We start from the raw sequence: 19,798 nt of genomic DNA, 5'->3' as shown, positions 1-19,798 counted from the left end.
TTATGATATACAAAACATTATTATAGTCACGTAGTGGTATATGAGTGAAATAACAAATTTGAATTCTATGTGATTTTTTGCATAACCAGTTCAATATGTAAAAAGACCAATTTTTTATGACTCTGAGTATCTCAAAACGGACATAAATAGTAAGACGTGGATAAGGTACTTTGTATCGGTTGCTTATCCACACTTCATTAGATATAGCTTCATTATATGTATAGTAAGCTTCATTTTAGGAATGAATTATTACCAATTAGAAATTATTTCTAGTATCCAAGTAAAATTTTAGCACTCTTGCACCTACGCTCTAAAGTTTCATTACACCAAGTTAAGAGGACCATTAAAGAAATACTTTAAGAAATTTTAGAAGACAAATCAATCTTAAAAATTATCTCGACCTCCTTGCAAATTTCAAATACTGTGTTAAGTAGCAGCTGCATGGATTTCAACCAAGCAGTACATGAAGGTTCTTTAAAAGGGATAAGATTAAGTTTCAGTAATGTGATGGGTTCTTTCGACCATGCTCTGCCTCCTAAAGGGACCCTTGTAGGTATTGCAGAAGGACCACTCTTCTTCAGTTAGTCTAGGGTTTTCCCGTCAGACTTTTACCTCTCCATTTTTACAGAAATTTCCTATCTTAGTTCAGCTCTAATTGTTCAATTCATAAGTATTCTTTCTAAAACTAACTCACTAATTTTAAACAGCATATTAAGTAAATATTTGTACTTCTTCTTACTTTGACCTCGTGTTTAATGGCTGTGAATTTTGAAAAATCGTTTTCCACTGTGTAGCACTCAAGAAACCATAGTTCAAGACAATATTATAAGTTCTACCAGCCAGGTACAAACAATTTAGTTAAAGAATTACTATTAAAAAGCAGTTTACTTTTCATTTTTTGAGATAACAATTGGTTGTATTTCTTTTATGAATTAGACATTAGTTGCTGAAACAAATTACCGCATTGTATTTTAAGATTTTACATTATTGAGAGAGCACACTCCTTATTTTCCTAATTCATAATTAACTTTCTTCACATTGGTCCAATTCATATTTTTCAGTTCTACAATCAACTGAATTCAAGCTAAGAAAATTTAACCCCCATTTTTTTTGCTTTGATCTGAAGCAGAAAAAGCTGTCTATCAAGTGGCTTCTAGGGCTACACAAAAGTATGACTGACTCTAGGTTGTACCTCGTTATTACGTTTAAGCTAGTTTGTATTCTGGTTGCAGTACCACCAAAAATCATTAATTTTGAAATGTGCAGGTACATTTTTACAAACATTAAATTGATTTAATGCAAGTACACAAACATCAATCAGGGTATTTTGATTCTCTTTTTTATGAAAAATTACCTTCAGATTTATTTTCACCAACCTTTATTAAGTTTTAAGATGAGATTAATTTCTTTTCCATTATTCGTTTGAAACAAAATATATTTAAAGAGCATGGATATCATATATATTTTTTTTATAGGAGTTTCTTATTAAGAGAATTTGTATTTTTAATTACTCGTATTATTGCAGCGGCAACAGTACTGACGAGAAGTGACATTACATGAAGTATTCATGACTCATGAAGACTCCACTTGTATATTTTGTGAACTGGTTTTAATAAGTTATTCAATGCAGCATTCGCGTGAGCAGGTTTACTTTTGATCGGTGCTGCACCTATGTTTTGTAAGTTGTAGATTGTTTAGTTTATTAGGTTTTGTATTTAAAGTTTTCGATGCGTTCTTTACAGTAATTCATCCTGTAGTAATTCATTACAGTAATTCATCCTGTAGTAATTCATTACAGTAGTTCATCCTGTAGTAATTACCAGCAAAAGAAGTAAAAAGGAACTTGATGAATACTAATTCAAATACAGTTTTCTCTCCAAAGAAATCCTAAGAAGAGCGAGAGCCAGCTCTTGGGAATAACCTCTCCTTGATGCCCACATATTCCGTCCCTTCAGTGCTTAAGAGAGAGAGAGTACGTCCTCCTCCAACAACTGTTTTAAAAGGTTAGTAAGCAGTCAAGAACTTAAAGACATGCCGAATTCTACATTTTCCAAACATTGGAAATGAAAATATGTTTTTCTGTTTGATAGAGCTATCTATCAGTTTGATAGATTATCTGTTTTACAAAGCCCCTGCACATTATTTGCCAAGAAATGAGTGTTGTAGCAGAGTGGAACTCTGCTTTTCTTACAGATCCTTAAATTACACTGAGACATTCCTCGGTACAATTTACGAATCTACCACCTATACAATTTTATGAGCCATTGAAAGAATATTTCTCGTAAAATATGTTTTGTTTCTTATCACACAAGAGGAGCTACACATTGGATATTGAAAACAGTTTTAAATTTCTGTAAATATATATAAGGGAAGAGGAAGTTTTTAAACTTCCATATTTCTTGGAGGCGAAAAATAAAAGTATTTATAATACTTTCCAGAGAGGCAACAAACTTAGCAGGTCAAACTCGAAAACACCCTTCTGTACAGTCCATTTTGTTCGCAACAGATGTTGGTAATGGAGGGCCCACTTTACCTGATTTTTTTTTACTTTATTCTCTTTCTGATTCCTAAAAATATTTTTACTATTTGGTAAGAAGTTTAAAATATAAAAATTATAAGTATTTTATGTTCCTTACGTGCTACAATTTTATAATCTTGACCTGTTTACTGACAGATGGATATTTGTAAAGACTAATAATAGAAATATTTTCTTACAAATATTAATTCGGGCATGCTCAGCCTTAGGTTGTGAAAGGAAGACACCACTAATTTTAATTGTTAGTGTTCCATCTCCAATAATTCAATCACTCTGACTTAAACATTTCTTTACCATTCAAATTAAACAACTCCCTGATTCGCAACATGTCCTCTAAAACAAATCTCTCATGTCCTCATTACAACCTAAAGTGGCGGTTGCCACGCGACAATCTATAGTATAGATTCTATACGCATAACCGAATGTTATGGATACTTGCCAGTATGGAGAATTAAACGGATTTCATTATTGTATGTTAGTAGCTTTCTCCGCTCATCCCCACTGTATATAACATTTGTTTTGATTATAAGGCTGTTGTTTAGTTGCAAAATAAATCATACACCAAAAAAGAGACGGACTTTCTAATGAATCAATTATCAGAAACCAAACCGACAAGGGTTTACAGGCAGCTACATGCGTACATATCCCATGTGAATGTGCCTGTTGTAATATTTATTGATACTGTTAAATGAGTGAGAGGTGGAGACCAATTTGAACAAGGGAGAAGCCTTTCATTGTGGACTGCGTTAATTGGCTTTTAATGCCCTGCGGCTGAGATAGGATGACAACAAGATGGATAAAGAGGATTATTGTACAATACCGCCTAATATTGGAATTTCCACTGTGCACACACGCAGTTGCATTCAGCTGGTTTAGGATGAAAGGTTAGTTTATCTCAATATAAACGAGGGCCTAACAAAAACCTATTCATCTTAAAATATCAAAAAATGGTTTGTTTACTAGGGCAAAGTGAAAAGTTTTCTCATTGTACGAATTTTTGGCGTATCAATCAATGAGCTTCTGTTTCTGTTGTATTTAAAGTGATCTTATCACTCTTTAAGATGGTTCTCGTCATCAAGAAACTGCAACCACTAATGAAAACATAGAGAAAGTGCTGAATAGAATCTTGGATGATCAGCTATTTAAGCTTTAAGGTGTAAGTGGTAATTGACACCATAGCACTTCAGGATTATCTATTTTATATCAAGTATTGAATGCGAGAATACTTTGTGTCAGATGGGCACTGTTTAATGACAAAAAACAAATACAACATTGTTTGGACCGTTTTAAAAAGGATCCAATTGATTTTTTTCGTTCCCGCCACTAACGAGACATCAACCAAAATAATGGATGGATGCCCTAGGGCGTTGCCCAGAAAAATGGATGAAGTCAGATCGTTGTAAGCAAGTCTTCTGGTACAATTGAATGTAAATATTCGTAGAAAAGCCCTGGGTATCGGAAGAAATGAAAGTTTGAGCTTCGAATTGTTGGAACATCCACTTTACCCTCTAAATTTGGCACCCTCTGACTGATGTAGAACAATTGAATTCGCTTTAAAGGTTTCTGGCGCTGATGTAAGGTAGGCCTTTTAGCTACTGACAGAAGAGTTGAATTTAAGAAAATATGCATAGAACGTAACTCTTTTCTACATTAATTACTGAAAAAACTTCTTCTTTTTTTACCTTTGAGTCGAATTTTAAGATTCAACTTGGACAAAGTCGCATAACTCTTTTCATAAACTGACAAGCATAAATCAAAGTATAAAGTGGGGTACCTAATAAGAAAGGTTTGGTAATCGCTGTTGATCAACAGTGGTTGTAAATTAAGATTTGAGTGAAGGAAACTTATAAACTTTTATTATACTTTACTAGATAATCTCCTTAACAAAAACTTACAGTTTTAAAAGTTAAGTATAAGGGTTGATTAAACGCCAAAAGGTACACAAATCAGCAGTTCCCAACATTTCATTAATACTTCATTGATATAATTTAAGTAATTTTACTGCATTAACTTTTCCTTCACATTTTTTAGAATTTACTAGATGTCACAGACCCTTATGCTGGCTATTTTCGTCTACAAAATATTTACTCAAGTAGCACACCATTTAACTTAGATTGACTGTAATATCTATTTATCTATAATAATCAAACTATTAATCACAGGTGAAAAAGAAAACGTTATAAAAAATATAAAAAAAATAAGAGGCTAAAAAATTCATAAACTTTTTTTACATCAATGATTTTATGCATTTATTTTTATTTTTAAATAAAAATCATTGGTTTAAGTTCATTCTTCGATTAAAGTAATTGTTATTTTATGTTGTAGTCAAACGTTTGTAATAATAAGTAATAAATAATCTGGCTTTATCGCAAATAATATAGTTTTCTTCAATTACATTCTCAATCTAGGTGTTCTTCCCACAATGTTATATATATGTAATATAAAATAAAGAAAATAAAGATATGCATATTTTTAGGACAGCTAATTATTCCAGTATTTTACCATAAGTAAAATTAGGGGGACTAAATTAAATTACAATTGAGAAATGAGTAAATATTGTTGAATAATCTACTTGTTATTAAATGTATGTTATTTGTGCTCACGAATATTTCGGTAAGACGAATTTAAGACTGAAATATTGTTTTGAATCCTCCGTGATTGAAATTTAAAAAGTGGCCGACTCTAACTTTGTTTTTTTCTACTTTAACATGCATGTATATGTGACTACTCAGAATAATTCATCACTCATTTTATCATAATTATAATAAAAAAATATTATGAATGAACTGGCCAGCATAAGGGTCTGTGACATCTAATAAATTCTAAAAAATGTGAAGGAAAAGTTAATGCAGTAAAATTACTTAAATTATATCAATGAAGTATTAATGAAATGTTGGGAACTGCTGATTTGTGTACCTTTTGGCGTTTAATCAACCCTTATACTTAACTTTTGAAACTGTAAGTTTTTGTTAAGGAGATTTTTGTACCTTTTGGATAGATTTTCCTTTTTGTCTATTTGCAAAGTTACGTCTGCTTTACAGATTTTTTAAAATTTGGAATAAGCTATTCTATCATTATAACCTGATAAGGTGTTAAATCGGAACCGTAACTACCACTGGAGAGATCTTTTTAAAGAATGATTATAGTTGCGGTCCCCAAACCATCCTCAATAACCATTTTTTTGAGAAAGCGTTTTGAATAAAATAGGAAAGTATTTGTACGTAAATAGCAAAATTAAACTGCGATTTCAGTACTTCCTTTTAAGAGGAGCAAGAAAAATAAACTGCGATTACAGTACTTCTCCCTAAAAGGCAAAGATTTTGAATCGAACGACAATTCATTGATGTAAATCGGTTCACTCATTGATAATTTTAACGATTGCAGTACTTTCTCTTAGTAGGTGTAAGAGCATGATGGCACTTCACAGCCACATAGAGGAGCTTTAATCACTTCTTCGTGCTAAATTTTATCAAAATCGGACTAAGCTTTGTAGAAATATTGGTAATAATAGTTTTAGAAAGGGCCTTATTTGGGTGGGGCGAACTCCCCTCCTTATGAGGCATAGCGTCGAGACTTTTAAAGTACAAATCTGTACAAAATTTCGATTCGAATGACACTTCATTCATGAAAATCGGTTCACGTGTCGATAATTTGAAACGATTGCTATACTTCCCCTTAACAAGTGTAAGAGCAGATCGTCGCTTTATTGTTAGGTAGGGGAGCCCTAACCCTATCATCCTACCAAATTTTATCAAAATCGGGCCAAGATTTACAGAGTAATTAGTAATAATAATTTTGGAGGGGGCCTTACATAAAGGGGGCTAACTCCTCTCCCATTCAATGTACAGGGCCGAGACCCCCAAAAGGCACATCTACATAAAATTCCGAATCGAATGACACTTCATTCATGAAAATCGGTTCACGTGTCGATAATTTGAAACGATTGCTATACTTCCCCTTAACAAGTGTAAGAGCAGATCGTCGCTTTATTGTTAGGTAGGGGAGCCCTAACCCTATCATCCTACCAAATTTTATCAAAATCGGGCCAAGATTTACAGAGTAATTAGTAATAATAATTTTGGAGGGGGCCTTACATAAAGGGGGCTAACTCCTCTCCCATTCAATGTACAGGGCCGAGACCCCCAAAAGGCACATCTACATAAAATTCCGAATCGAATGACACCTCATTCATGAAAATCGGTTCACGCGTTTAGGCGCTACGTTGTTTACAAAAAAGGTAACAAGAACAAGAAGAAGAAGAAGAAGAAGAACAAGAACAAGAACATTTTTTGAAAAAGCCGTTTTTGCTCATTTTCGGCAACTTTTTTCTCGAAACCTATTAGATCTGGGTGGTTGCAAAAAAATTACAGTTATAAAGGAGGATTTGCCCTATATTATAAAGAAAATTTGGGAATTTTATCTTTTATAGAAAAATAGAAAAAAATTGTCAAAGTTGGGTGTTTTTCAACGTTACACTTTTTCGTGCAGTTTTTGATGGTCAACCCTTATACAACTGTCCTACCGGACAGTTTTAATATGAAGATGTACGAATGTTACACAATTTTTTATTTATTTTGTACTTATAAGCTAGAGCCAATGTCAAGGCCAGAGCTATTTCCCGTTTAAGATGATGTGACCCTTATCTGATCAGATAGACGTGTATTGGGTCAGCAAAAGTTTGAATGAGCTATAAGAACTATTGTTCAGAGATCTCTAGAAAAACAATAGTAACATTTCTTTCCCCATTACAGAAAATGCTTTCTATTTAACTGTTAACTTGTCACAATATAAACTCCCTCCTATCGTAACTTGTTCTCTCCATGTCACTAGCATAACCACAATTTCTTATAGAATAACAATGAAAGAGAGAAGAGGACTGGTGTTCAATAGAGTGAAAGAAAAATATTGAGTAAATGTATAGAATAAAATCAGTAAGAGGAAAAATTGATACTGACAGAGAATATTATGTGGAAAATATTCTCTAATAATTAACTGAAGAACTTGAGTAAAAGGGAACTTAAAGATAAAGATATGAAACTGACACACTTGGTTCGCCAGTACAGGGAAATTTCTTTAACTTGTCTATGTCAAGAACACTAATTATCTAAACAACCTTTGTACGTTAACTTGAATATTTGATAATTAGAAGAAGAATAGAAGTCAGTGATTGATATGCATTCATTCCTCTCATTAAAACTGTTTTGTAATAACTGTAGTTATTCAAAACTCATACAAAATTATTCAGAAACGGTTTTATCTGTGCATCGTGAAAGCCATTAATAAAAATAGCTTTCAAGTTTACTATACAACAGAATGGTAAAACGTTCTCGGCCTTAAACAGAGATAGCACTACTATCAATGAAATTTTGTTTTTGGTACTATATGTCGGTAATGTATGTTAATATTTATATGACTTTTTAAAGTGAACGTATTGTGTGTATTACGTTGTATGAATTGGAATAGCTCTGCCCGTAGTCAAATTCTTTTAATCTTGGTTTACTGCTAACCAAAATTTTCCAGCAGTGAAGAAATTAGAGGCTGAATTTAATCGTAATTTTCTTGAAGATGGAATATGTGAAAGTGAAAGACGGCCTAAAACCGCAAACACAGATAAAAATATCGAGAATGCAGCATTCAAAAATTGGCAATTAAAAATTTGTCATTATAGGTTATAAAAAGAAACAGTGCAATACATTTTAGGTTAGCTATTTATTTAAGGAAAGCTTTATGCAAAATAGTTAACGCAAAGAGGAGTTGGCTGACCAAAAACAATACGAAACTGAATTGTGAGAAGCTTTGTTACTGTTGATGAGACATGGTATTACAGTGTAAGTCAGAAACGCTACAGCTATCCTGTTCTATGCCCTCTTTGACTACAGTCTATTTTAAAATCTAAAAAGAAAAACTTACGATTGACACTTTCAGATAGTTGTATAAAGAAGTGAAGACATAGTTGAGTATTTTACTCACTTTTTGCATGAATACCTTTTAGTGGTGGAATATTTTTGTTTGAAAAATGAACAAATTATACAGATCTAAAAAGTATTAACGAAGAAATCTTCTTAAAAAATTTTGTTTTTCTTACCTTTTATTTATACAAACTACCCATCCATTATCTAATCTACTGAGATATTATTTTTATTTATTTTGCAGAGAGCTCTGTGGAACAGCATCTATCTCCTTGAGGTATCTGTAGACCTGTCGGCTGGTGAATACCAAAAGGTACGTGCCGCTTTTCGGAACGAATAATGTTGTTTGTTGGCACATCAAGTAAAATTATAATAAGGATTTACTAAATGCATTTCTCAGCATCTCAAGGTGAGTTTATTACTGCCAGATAAGCATTTAAAAAAAAAAATTGATGGAACACACCTGATTTCTGTTACTGCAATTATTGCAATAAATTGTCTACAACTAGCAGAACAATTGAATTTTTAATAAACGTGTCTAAGTACATATGTGCGGTAATCTACAGGTACCTAATGTGACTATTTCACAACTAAACTTCAATTCAGAGGTATGTTCTCAAAACATTTTACTCGAGATAATAGTAATTGCTTACATTGAAAGCATTAGCCGATTACGTTTAATTAAATTTGCTGAAGCCCAAAAATTAAATAAAAAATACCGATCTTAATTCTACAAAGTAACAATTTTAGTTAACTGGTTTTCTTCAATATTTGTATCAAAACATTATTCGTAATGAACTTTAATATTTTTGATTAATTTGTTGTATTCAAAACCTGTTCCACTCCCCCCCAAATAAATAATGGAAAAATGTTTTAAAGAAAAAGTTAGGTCTTCATGAAAGAATTAAAAAAAATCATTAGTTATATCTAAGCGTGAAATACTTCTATCCCTACATGGTTGCAGAAAAAAGATTGTTCCAATATTAACCATAAACTAGCATTCTGCGTTCTAATTAAAAAAAAGAAAAAAATATATCTAGAAAAATTTGTATTAAATTGAATTTAAAATGTCGTTTCTACCGTTGAAAGTAACATATACGAGTACATCGTATAACTAGATTTATAATTTTTTGTTGGAATCGTTAAAGAGAAACATAAATAAATATATGTTATACTTGTTTACTAATAATTGGATGTACAAATTCCAGCTAGACTATTTATAGTATTCAAAGAACTAATATGTTGATCCAGGCCACCTTTCGACCTTCCAACCTTCCAATTTAGCAAATCATCCCCTTTTAGTGGTGGATTCTAATTAAAATTACTTCAACACTGCAACAGCAAATGTTGGTGAGTTCCATTTTCTCTTGTATATTTTTGTAAACCAGAATAAATTTGTGAACACACAAATGACTTTCTCTTATTCCAATTAAAACAAGTATAAGTGGGTAAGTTTTCTCCAAAGATTGATTTTCTCACAATTATTGATGGTTTTGGAACAAGTATAAATAATGAGGTAGTATAGAAGTTAAAACTACGCTCCATTAAAACTTGAAATCTAGATTCCAATGATTATAGGTTTTCACCAATACTACAAAGATAGAGAGAAGCCAACCTCTTCCTGCCAGAATCTTAATAGGATTCTTCTGAAAAATGTTTCAAATAAAACTTAATAGATCTTTATGTGAATAATTAATGTTCCAAGTTTTTAGAAGATCAAAAACATTCACTAACGCGGCACTTTCGCTTTGGGAAGTTTAATTGCAAAATTTTTGTCGGGTTCATTTAAAGAAAGTTACCCTTTTAAGTTTGATTATTGCTTTGAGAGAAAATTATGTGTAATTCATCCGCTAGAATAAGTCATTTAGTCATTCGAGTAATAATAAAAAAACTTATTAAATAAAATCGATTCAAAGTAAATTATCTCATTGAAAGAAGTTTTACAATTGATAATGAGGGATGTAGCATTCAAGGTACCTAAAATTACTTTCTGTTATCTATTGGATTATCGATATGATATAATGAGTAAATTCGTAGATCAGCTAGAATTTCTAGATTAGATTTATTGCAATAAATTGTCTACAACTAGCAGAACAATTTAATTTTAATAAACGTGTCATAAGTGTGTGCCGTAACCTACAGGTACCTAATGTGAATATTTCACAACTCAATTTCAATTCGGAGGTATGTTCTCAAAACATTTTATTCGAGAAAATAATTCAAATATTAGTGATTGTTTGCATGCATTATTTTAAAATAATTTCTATTCATTAAAAAACTTGTTTATTGTTTGTTTAAACTTTTAGAAATTAATATTTTTTTAGAGCTGTTCTGTTCTTCCATACTTCATAACTAATTCTGGACATAAAATGTGCATCAGAGTTCTTTACAAAACTATTAACTGACGAGTTCTGTAAAAGAAATATAATCACAGAAATGTTAATCTAATGAATAGATAAGGATATGTTGTCTTACAACTCCTTGATTCCAATGTCCTTTCCTTTTTTTATTATTGCAATCCCAAGAACTTAAATTGTTCTCTGCTTTAGCTATATTGTTGACGTTTTATTTTCTGTAGTTGCTGCAGTTCTTTTTATAGGTTCCTGTAACTAAGCAGTGTATATTTGACTCTGGATGCTGTTACTGGTATTACCACATTGAAATAATCTTTTTGAGCAATTATGAACGCATTTGCATCTCCACCAAATGAATCGGATTGTTGGTCTAAAGAATTTTACTCTTCTGTCGATGAGGCCGCTATTTAAGTTATATACATATATTTTTTTATTTTTTGAGACAAAGTTTAAAAAAAAAAGAACCAGTTTCAAAAAGTCCTAACTCTATTCGCTTCTACTACTAGTTGAAGATTATTAATTACTAAAGTGAGCTTTGGGACACGCAAGTACGTTGAAAATTAGCCAGAGATTTCCATGGGTAAGTAAATTTTTTCCCTACAAATCTCTGGTTCTGAAGTTAGATGAAAATCCAAACCGTCACAATTTTAAAAGCAGGCATTGAAGAATGTCACTATTCTAATTTCATTTTTTGAAAATATTTAAAAAATAATTTTTTATAAAGTAACTTTCTAAGTCTAAAAATGTATTTTTCACTTAATTTAAACCAAGCGGATAGTAATTTGATTTCTGTAATGATAGTGTAACAGTGCTTACAATGGGAGGTAACTGGCATCAGGGAAATTTGTAATAATGAGAATTATCTTTTTGCAAATGATAACAAAAGAGAGTACTTTAACCCACTCGATTAGATAGGGAGTCTTTTGCTTTCGCTGCATTTGAGAATAATAGATAAATGCTATTTTTATGAAACATTATGAAGTACACAAAGATATCCATTTATGCTGACCTTGACGATTTGGTTTGCCTGAAAAATTTAAAATGAAATTAGTTAAAACTAAATTGTAAATATCTCAATGAGACGCTCTGAGATACACGTTTTATATGCTTATTTAAATTAAAACTCAAATTTAAGGTTAAAATTTTGAGTTTTCTCAACATTTGAGAATTCAAAATCACCGAATAGATTGTAGGCACCAGAATAAGGCCTAAAACTATTACAAGTTTTCCGTTTGGTATCAGTTATAATGTAATAATGTTGCAGAATATAAGAAGTATCTTAAAACTTGATGTGAAAAAAACTATTTACACACTAATTTCATGTACTCCACAATTACTACCGAATACTCGAAATTGTTCATTATTTATGTTCTAAATATGATGTATTTTCATTTTCAGTTTTCTCTTGCCTTTAAATTATTTTTGGATTTATCTTTTTCACGTCTGTTTCCACAAGTGTGAATCATAAAGGAATGAAGAGTGTTTTTTTTTTTTGTAATTTTGTTTTTAAATTTTCTGGGTGGTGAAATTAGAGAATAAATATTTTATGTGATTGTGGTGGGCAACAGCAGGCTGGAGTTATCTTCACTTTCTTCGTTTCTCTCAGAGCGGAGGTTACGATTTCGATTATTTAATTTATTTAGATTTGTTTGCGAATTGTCAGAGTTTGGGTTACTTAATTGACAGATTGACCGCTGGCCATAGTACAACCAACATTATTGTCTCGCTGTATTCTGTAAATTGTCTTTATTTAATATACTTTCCATTTTTAATTTTCAATTAACTTACAGTTAAATAAACTAGTAAATAATTTGGAAATTTCTTTGATTCACTTTGAAAAGGTGTTTGTGTTTAATCTAAGCCTCCCAAAGCGGCTGACTGATTTGTCACTCTATTGAAACGTCGAACAAATCCTTTTTTTAAAATTTTCCGGAGCCATTCTACTATAAAATGGTTTTTAAAAAAATCGATGGAGCAAATGAAAAAAGCAAATTCAAAACTTAAAAAAATGGACTTAGTATTAAGTACATCTAGTTAGCTGATACTCACCAAACATTTATTTAAAAACTTTTATAAGTTATCAGGGTTCCTCCAGCGAAGCTCAAAATGGAAATGCTGCCCGATTTCAGTAATCTTGGGAAATTCCTCCAGATTTGTTTTCCGTCTTTCAAATTTGTTGCTTTAAGTTCTATAACTTTCTATTTCTTAAAATACTTCCGTACATGTTCTGTATTTCTATAAACTTATAAGTGAAGTTTTGAATTCAACTTTTGTTTTGTTGTTTTTGTTATTTAGGTTATGCCTTTGTGAACTTCTATATTATTTTATATTAACCTTTTTCGTTATTTATTTTTTAATCAATTCTTGATTATTTTTCATTTTATTTTATTTCATTCTACAAATAATGTACTTCGGTATACAACAGTAATTGTAATTCAGGTTTTGTAAAAAATTAAATGATTTTTATTGTAAAGTCATTTTTTTTAAAGTATTTCTGTTTGAAGTACTTACACTTTTTTTAATTTAAAAGAAGGTGTATGAGTTACTTCTAACTTGAAAGTAACGAAACTTATTTCTTTTTTATAAATAATCGTAGATATCACAGAATTTGGTCACATGAACCCTGCATTTGTTCCATAAAACACAAAAGGGGCAGTATAGATAACTCCTTACAAAGGAAAAATCGGAGGAAAGACCCTTTTTACCCTCTCTCCATCGCTTAAAAAGAAAAGGGGGTGTTTACATCAGGAATGGTCATTTAAATAGCTGGCGCAGAACTGTTATAACATTCAGTTCATTAAGTCAGTCAGTCAGTCAGTTAAGTTAAGCTAATCGACATGCAGCATTGTGTGAAGTAACAAGAGTCATGGGCTGTAAGTAACTACATAAAGTTTACTATTACTTATTTTACAATTATTTTGTATTAAAATTAATATGATTTTACATACTTTGTCAAATCTTCTAAATTATTTGTTTTGGTGGCTGTCTAGTAAGAGGATAATCCTCTGTTCGACTCCCACTATAGCTACTTGTTGTCTGTAGGGAAATGTTTGTAGTAAAGTAAGGACTATAGTGAATGATTTCAGTGAAAAACTACTATTTTTTTGAATTCTCTTTTCTATGATTATTGTAACATATTAATTTAAGCGATTTACTTACATTCTTGTTTCTCTCCCGTATAATTTCTCTTTTTGCGCACGAACAATACTACAAAAAGTGACAGTTTCTCTATAGCTTTAGTAAAATTTCGACTATAGTGCGAAACAAACTTACACTTCGTGTTCCAGCACTGGCTGGTTTCTCTAATTTCGTCATCCCGGTTGTGACATTCAGCCAGCTCTGTGGCACAATCGAATGTTTATTTGTATAAAACGTTTGCTAAATAAAATAATTAAAATATATATAGTACATATTTTATACACAAACTTAGAACATTTTAAATACAGACTACTTCCTAACTATACTGACTTATAGTTACGACCCTAAAAAGTTGATATTTATTAATTACAATTGCGAACTCTTCGGATTTAGTTTTAATTCCTACCAGTACGGAATTTGGGTTAATGTAGTTTTTCGTAGAGCCTGTGTCGATTAGCCAAGTTTTGCCAGTCAGATCAAATGTGGTAGTTTGCTGTCAGTTAGGAACAATCTAAATTCGGCGGTCTGCTGCTGGGCCTAAAAGTCTAAAAAATGATCCAACTTACGTTCTAGTTCGTCAATTTATTTCTTATTTCTGTTTTGTCTTCGTCTACATGTTGTGTATGAAAGTTTCGTTGATTACTTCATACTGTTCTCATTGAAATTGTGTTTTGTGATGTGTCCATCTGCATGATTTCGAATTTTAGGGGTATTTTGCCAATTTGGCCAAGTTGTGTTTTGTTGGAAGTCGTTTCGATTAAAGTTAGGTCAATGAACATGGTGTTGTTTTGGTTGTTCGAAATGATTAAAAGAATAGTTAGGTCTGAATGTCTCCCTTGGAGGTTTAAAATTTCTCTGTGGTTTAAAGTTCTGATGGTAATTGTAATGTTTAGTACCAGTTTCTAGTCGTGTGCACGGGTAGATTTGTTCTACTAAGTCAAAGTTGTCGTGTTTATAATTAACTGTCTACAATCATGTGCCTATAGCTGTCTTGAATTCTAGGATGTAAGTGGGATGTAGTGTATCTTGCAACTTCTCTTTCTGCCATTCGCATCTCTACTTCTAAAGAACGGTAAACCCGGTCCATCATCTATATCTATATCAACATTCATATCTTTATTGTCGGACATCTGTAGCCATGTGACATGTGATATTGTGCCTCATCGATTTTTACTGTCATCCCTAGAATTGGATTCATCGATCCTTTTGAAGCACCAAATACCTCTACAACAGATTCATATCAGTATTTACTGGAGGTTAGTAAATCCTCTTTCAAAAAGTAAAATTCAAAAATCAAGAAAACTTTCAATATTTTTTGTTTTGTTTTTTGTACTATTTCCGTACGATGGCTCTAAAATTTGCCTGATCTCGATCCATCAATGAAATTCAAAACAAGAATTGAAGCTTCAGTTAGTATTAACATTAGATATAACTGCTCCACAAGATGGGTAATTTAGAAAATTTAAATTCTTGAATCTTGGATCAAGCAAAATAGCTACGACTGAAGGCAACATTTAGGATTTACCAAATCATGAATTATTTCTTTAACAGAGACAGTTTTAAATTCTCCATTTCCTCACTTTTTAGTATTTTTTTTTTTTGTTTTTACTGGACATTTTATGGATATTTATTTTCTAGGTGTCTAGAGAAAATCTGGACTTTTTGGATTTCTAGGCAAATTGGATACTCTAATTCCTTAATCTCTGTAAGTTGTAGACATTTTTAGCTATTCGCTTGGGTTATTAAGTTAAACTCGCAAGGAAATTACAGTGTTCCGGGAGAATCCGTATTACACTCACCATAGTGTTAGACAGTTGGTTGGTTTATGATTAGTTCGTAGAAACACTGTATTTTTTGCCCATTTTAAAAAGTACCAGAAAACCGCCGTCCTCTACTTCGAACTTTAATATATTGTATTTCCCATACTTCCCGTACTTTGGCTCATCAATGTCTACGTCATCCCCGGATCACCCAATAAGTAGAGGTTGTTCTAAACAAAACTTCTGTAATGAAGTAAAAATAAAAATTGATACAGCGTTGAGGGCAAAGTATACGAGAAACTAATGGAAAATAAATTAAATCAGGCAAAGCGTCAATTGAATTAAAACATACTCGTATATGTTTAAAATATAATATATTCAAATTTTTCATCTGAATATTTATTATATATATACTACTTTTCAAAAGTCTTTTATTATTATTATTTATTTATTTATTTTGTATTGATTTAAGGTGCGTCAACATATTGAGGTTATTGGCGCCTGGAGCGTTTTTTAAAGCACTTCAGGCCTCCGGACAGTGTTCTCTCGTTACACACTTACCATCACCGAGCAGTAAGCTGTAAGAAACTCCTAGGAAGAGAAAATCTACGGGTCAGCAGCTGGATTCGAACCTGGAACAATTAAAGAATCGCGACTAGCAGTGTAAAAACACTTTTATTGATGTCTTATCCACAAATTTAGAACATTTAAATATAGACTAATTCTAATTGACTAATCCTTGACTAATAATTGACTAATTCTAATAATTGCATGTCCTTACATATTAATTATAGTTTACATTGAGTATCGCATGGATACCAATAATCTTAGATAATACATATTTCTACAGATTACTTATTGTTACATGTTTAATTGATAGCTTTGCGATAGATAAATTATAGTAATACATTCTCTTATTTTCGGCGTAAGGCAGGGTGGCGTCATAAATTCTCCCTTCTGAAGCTCTGAAGTCCTCTGAAGATTCTTAGGATGGTGAAGGTGCCCATTTAATATCCAATACAGGTGCACTTGGAGGTACTAGGTGTCGTAGTTGTATGGCTTCGGCATGTTGCCCTTCTGAGGTTTGCATTTTGCTTTTGATATATGGCATACAAATTGACATAATATTAAATAGTAATAAATAGCTTGTGATGGCGGTTAATATTTTTATAGTAATGCTTAAATCCAATAAAACAAAATCGTCTAGTTTCTGTAAATTAATTTCAGTTAGATTCACGTTTTCTAATTCTTGAAAAGTTACATTATATGGTATAATTTCTTTTATTTCCGCAGAGAAATTTATTATAGAATCAGCATCGATCGAAGATTTTATTACATTAGGGTATTCTATGATTTCTTCATCATTATTTAATTTTACTATAGCCACTCTAGGTAGGAAAGCGAAATGTACATCGGTATTGTTCTTTATGCTTATTCTAGAATGATTGAACGATAGATAAGCATTAATGTCAGGAATATATTTTATGAAAGTTTTTAAATTTACGCTTATGGTTTTACAATAATTTAAGCTGCCCTTTGATAATATTTGGAGCTTGCACATACGAGGGGGTACCCAAAAATAACCGGAATTGCGTTGCCGCGCATGGAGCTTATGTAGTACGCATTTCTGCCGCTGGACGTGTATAGCGCAATTCCTTGCCAGTTCAGTCCTGCCTGTGTTGTCTGCCTGGCTTGTTCTGTTCATCTGCAGTGATTGTTTTTACCAGCGCTGTTTTGTTCTTTTTTCGTTTTTTATGATGGCAAGTTTAAGTAAACAACGTGCAGCTCTGAAATTTTGTTTTCTACTCGGCAAAAATGCTGCTGAAAGTGTTTTAATGTTGAAAACAGCTTAAAAAGATGACGCTATGGGGAAAACTCAAGTATACGAGTGGTTTACTCGGTTTAAAAATGGCGACATGTCGATTGATGACAAACCTCGTTCTGGACGTCCATCAACTGCCCGAATCGACGAAAATGTTGAAAAAATTCGAGAGCTGGTGTTCACAGACCGTCGACAGACAATTGATCAACTGTCAGAGAGTAGTGGGTTATCTTGGAGCTCGGTTCAGCGAATTTTAACGGAAGATTTGGGGATGAAAAGGGTTGCTGCCAAGTTTGTTCCTCGAGTTCTGACTGACAATCAAAAAGAACATCGAGTTGAAACATGTCGTGCTTTGAAACAACAGCTTGAAACTGATCCAGACTTTCTGTCAAAGGTCATTACTGGTGATGAGCCATGGTGCTATGGTTATGACCCAGAAACAAAGCAACAGTCGAGCCAATGGAAGACGTCATCTTCACCCCGACCAAAAAAATGTCGTCAAGTCAAGTCAAACATCAAAACAATGCTGATTTGCTTTTTTGATGCCAAAGGCGTAGTCCATTCAGAGTTTGTCCCCCCAGGTCAGACCGTCAATCAAACCTTGTATTTGGAAGTTTTGAAAAGATTGCGCAATAGTGTTCGCCAAAAAAGACCCGATTTGTGGCAAACAGGAGACTGGTTCTTCCACCACGACAATGCACCTGCACACACAGCCATCTCTGTTACACAGTTTTTGGCTAAAAATGGCATGGTTCCGCTGCCCCACGCACCTTACTCGCCTGACCTGGCTCCGTGCGACTTTTTCTTATTTCCACGCATGAAAAAGGGCATGAAAGGTCACCGATTTGTCAACATTGAAGAGGTCAAGAAAAAAACGAAGAAGGAGCTGTCAGCCATTTCTAAAGATGACTACAAAAAATGTTTCGAACAGTGGAAGCACCGGTGGGACAAATGTATTAGTTGTAATGGAGAGTATTTTGAAGGGGATAAGGTTGTTCTGTAAAAAATTTGTAAATAAATAGCTTTTAAAAAATAATTCCGGTTTTTTTTGGGTACCCCCTCGTATCTGTAACTTTAACAGGTTTAGTACAATAATAGTTCTTGTTAACATGAATGCATGCAGCTTTATAGTAGGTATTATTAAAAATGTGTATCAATTAATTTAAATAATGCACGCTTACATCTTTCTGATTTATTAGCTTTGGTGTGGATAATAAGTACATAGTTTAGTGAGATTTCGCTTTCTTTGGAATAGAAACAAAGTAATAGACTGTATTTTTGTTTAAAGAACAAACAACTTTGCTGGTTTCCCAAATTACTTTCAAATCTTCTGATATTAAACCATTGCTTTCAATGTTGAGCTTATTTATTTCATCTTGTGGCAGTATGTTGGAATGCAGAATTCCATTTTTACAATATTCAATCGAGTTTTCTAAGTCAGTCATACGGATGTAGAGATAGTTTATAATTGTGTAAAGTTCGTTTAAATGTATTTGGTGAGTATCTTTGTTCAGGGAATTGATGAGTGTACTAGTTTTCCTATTGTTTTCGTTCAGTAAGTTAATGTCATGCTGAAAGGATTTTAATATGTTTTTGTTTAAGCTTAAGTTCTTTTCTACATTATGTTCAATGTGCTGATTATTTTGTTCTAATTGGTTAATAATTGTGTCATATTTTCGTTTGTCATTGGCGTCCATGTTTCGTGTTAACCAACTGATCGCGCTTTCCAGTCGTTTGATAAGTCCTCTTTTCGTTCGAGTATGTTTATTGCTTAGAGTCTGTAGTTTCTGTTCAGCAAGATTTAATAATTTGTAAGTTATTGCTTTAGTTGAAATATTAGGCAAGGCTTCAATTTGATCTCTAGTTGATTGGAGTTCTTGTAAGATATTGGTGTAATTTACACAGTGAAACGTAGTAAAATAGTCTTTAATTATATAAGAGTTCTGTCCTCTTAGAAGTACCATTCCTGGGGCGATCGTAATGCCTGTCACCTGTTATCCCTTAACTAGTGTCCATGTTAATATTGTCAGTATTTTGGTCAGCATCTGAAACGGAATTGTATATTTTCCTTTGTCTTTGAACGTCGTCTTTATTTACTTTGATTAGTTTATTTTTCCTAGTAACGTCTTTAAATTGTATTACAGGTTTGTATTTATTTTCGTCTTTTATTTTAGCACGTTTTCTGCAGTAAATAACGTCCGGTATTTCGGGTACTTCCCGATTTTCATTGAGGGTTTTCTTTCGCGTTTCCTTTTCTGTCATGATTTTATTTCTTGTTA

The 19,798-nt window shown here is 32.3% G+C and overlaps 1 long non-coding RNA gene across 5 annotated transcripts in view; it reads right to left on the bottom strand.

The window, feature by feature from the left end:
- Positions 1-8,581, bottom strand: part of LOC141455504 (uncharacterized) — a 57,784-nt gene extending 49,203 nt beyond the window's left edge. For 2 of the 5 annotated variants that reach the window (XR_012459313.1, XR_012459317.1), the window contains exons 1-2: positions 8,507-8,581; positions 8,300-8,428 (exon numbers count right to left, since the gene is read on the bottom strand). This is a non-coding gene — a long non-coding RNA (uncharacterized lncRNA). The other 3 variants (XR_012459316.1, XR_012459315.1, XR_012459314.1) reach the window with 3 other exon arrangements.
- Between the last annotated feature and the right edge of the window lie 11,217 nt (positions 8,582-19,798).

Source organism: Rhodnius prolixus, unplaced genomic scaffold (genome assembly GCF_049639745.1).
Source record: "Rhodnius prolixus isolate KJV_2025 unplaced genomic scaffold, Rpr scaffold_4, whole genome shotgun sequence".
NCBI classification, from domain to species: Eukaryota; Metazoa; Arthropoda; class Insecta; order Hemiptera; family Reduviidae; genus Rhodnius; species Rhodnius prolixus.
This window is presented reverse-complemented; position numbering and strand designations above follow the sequence as displayed.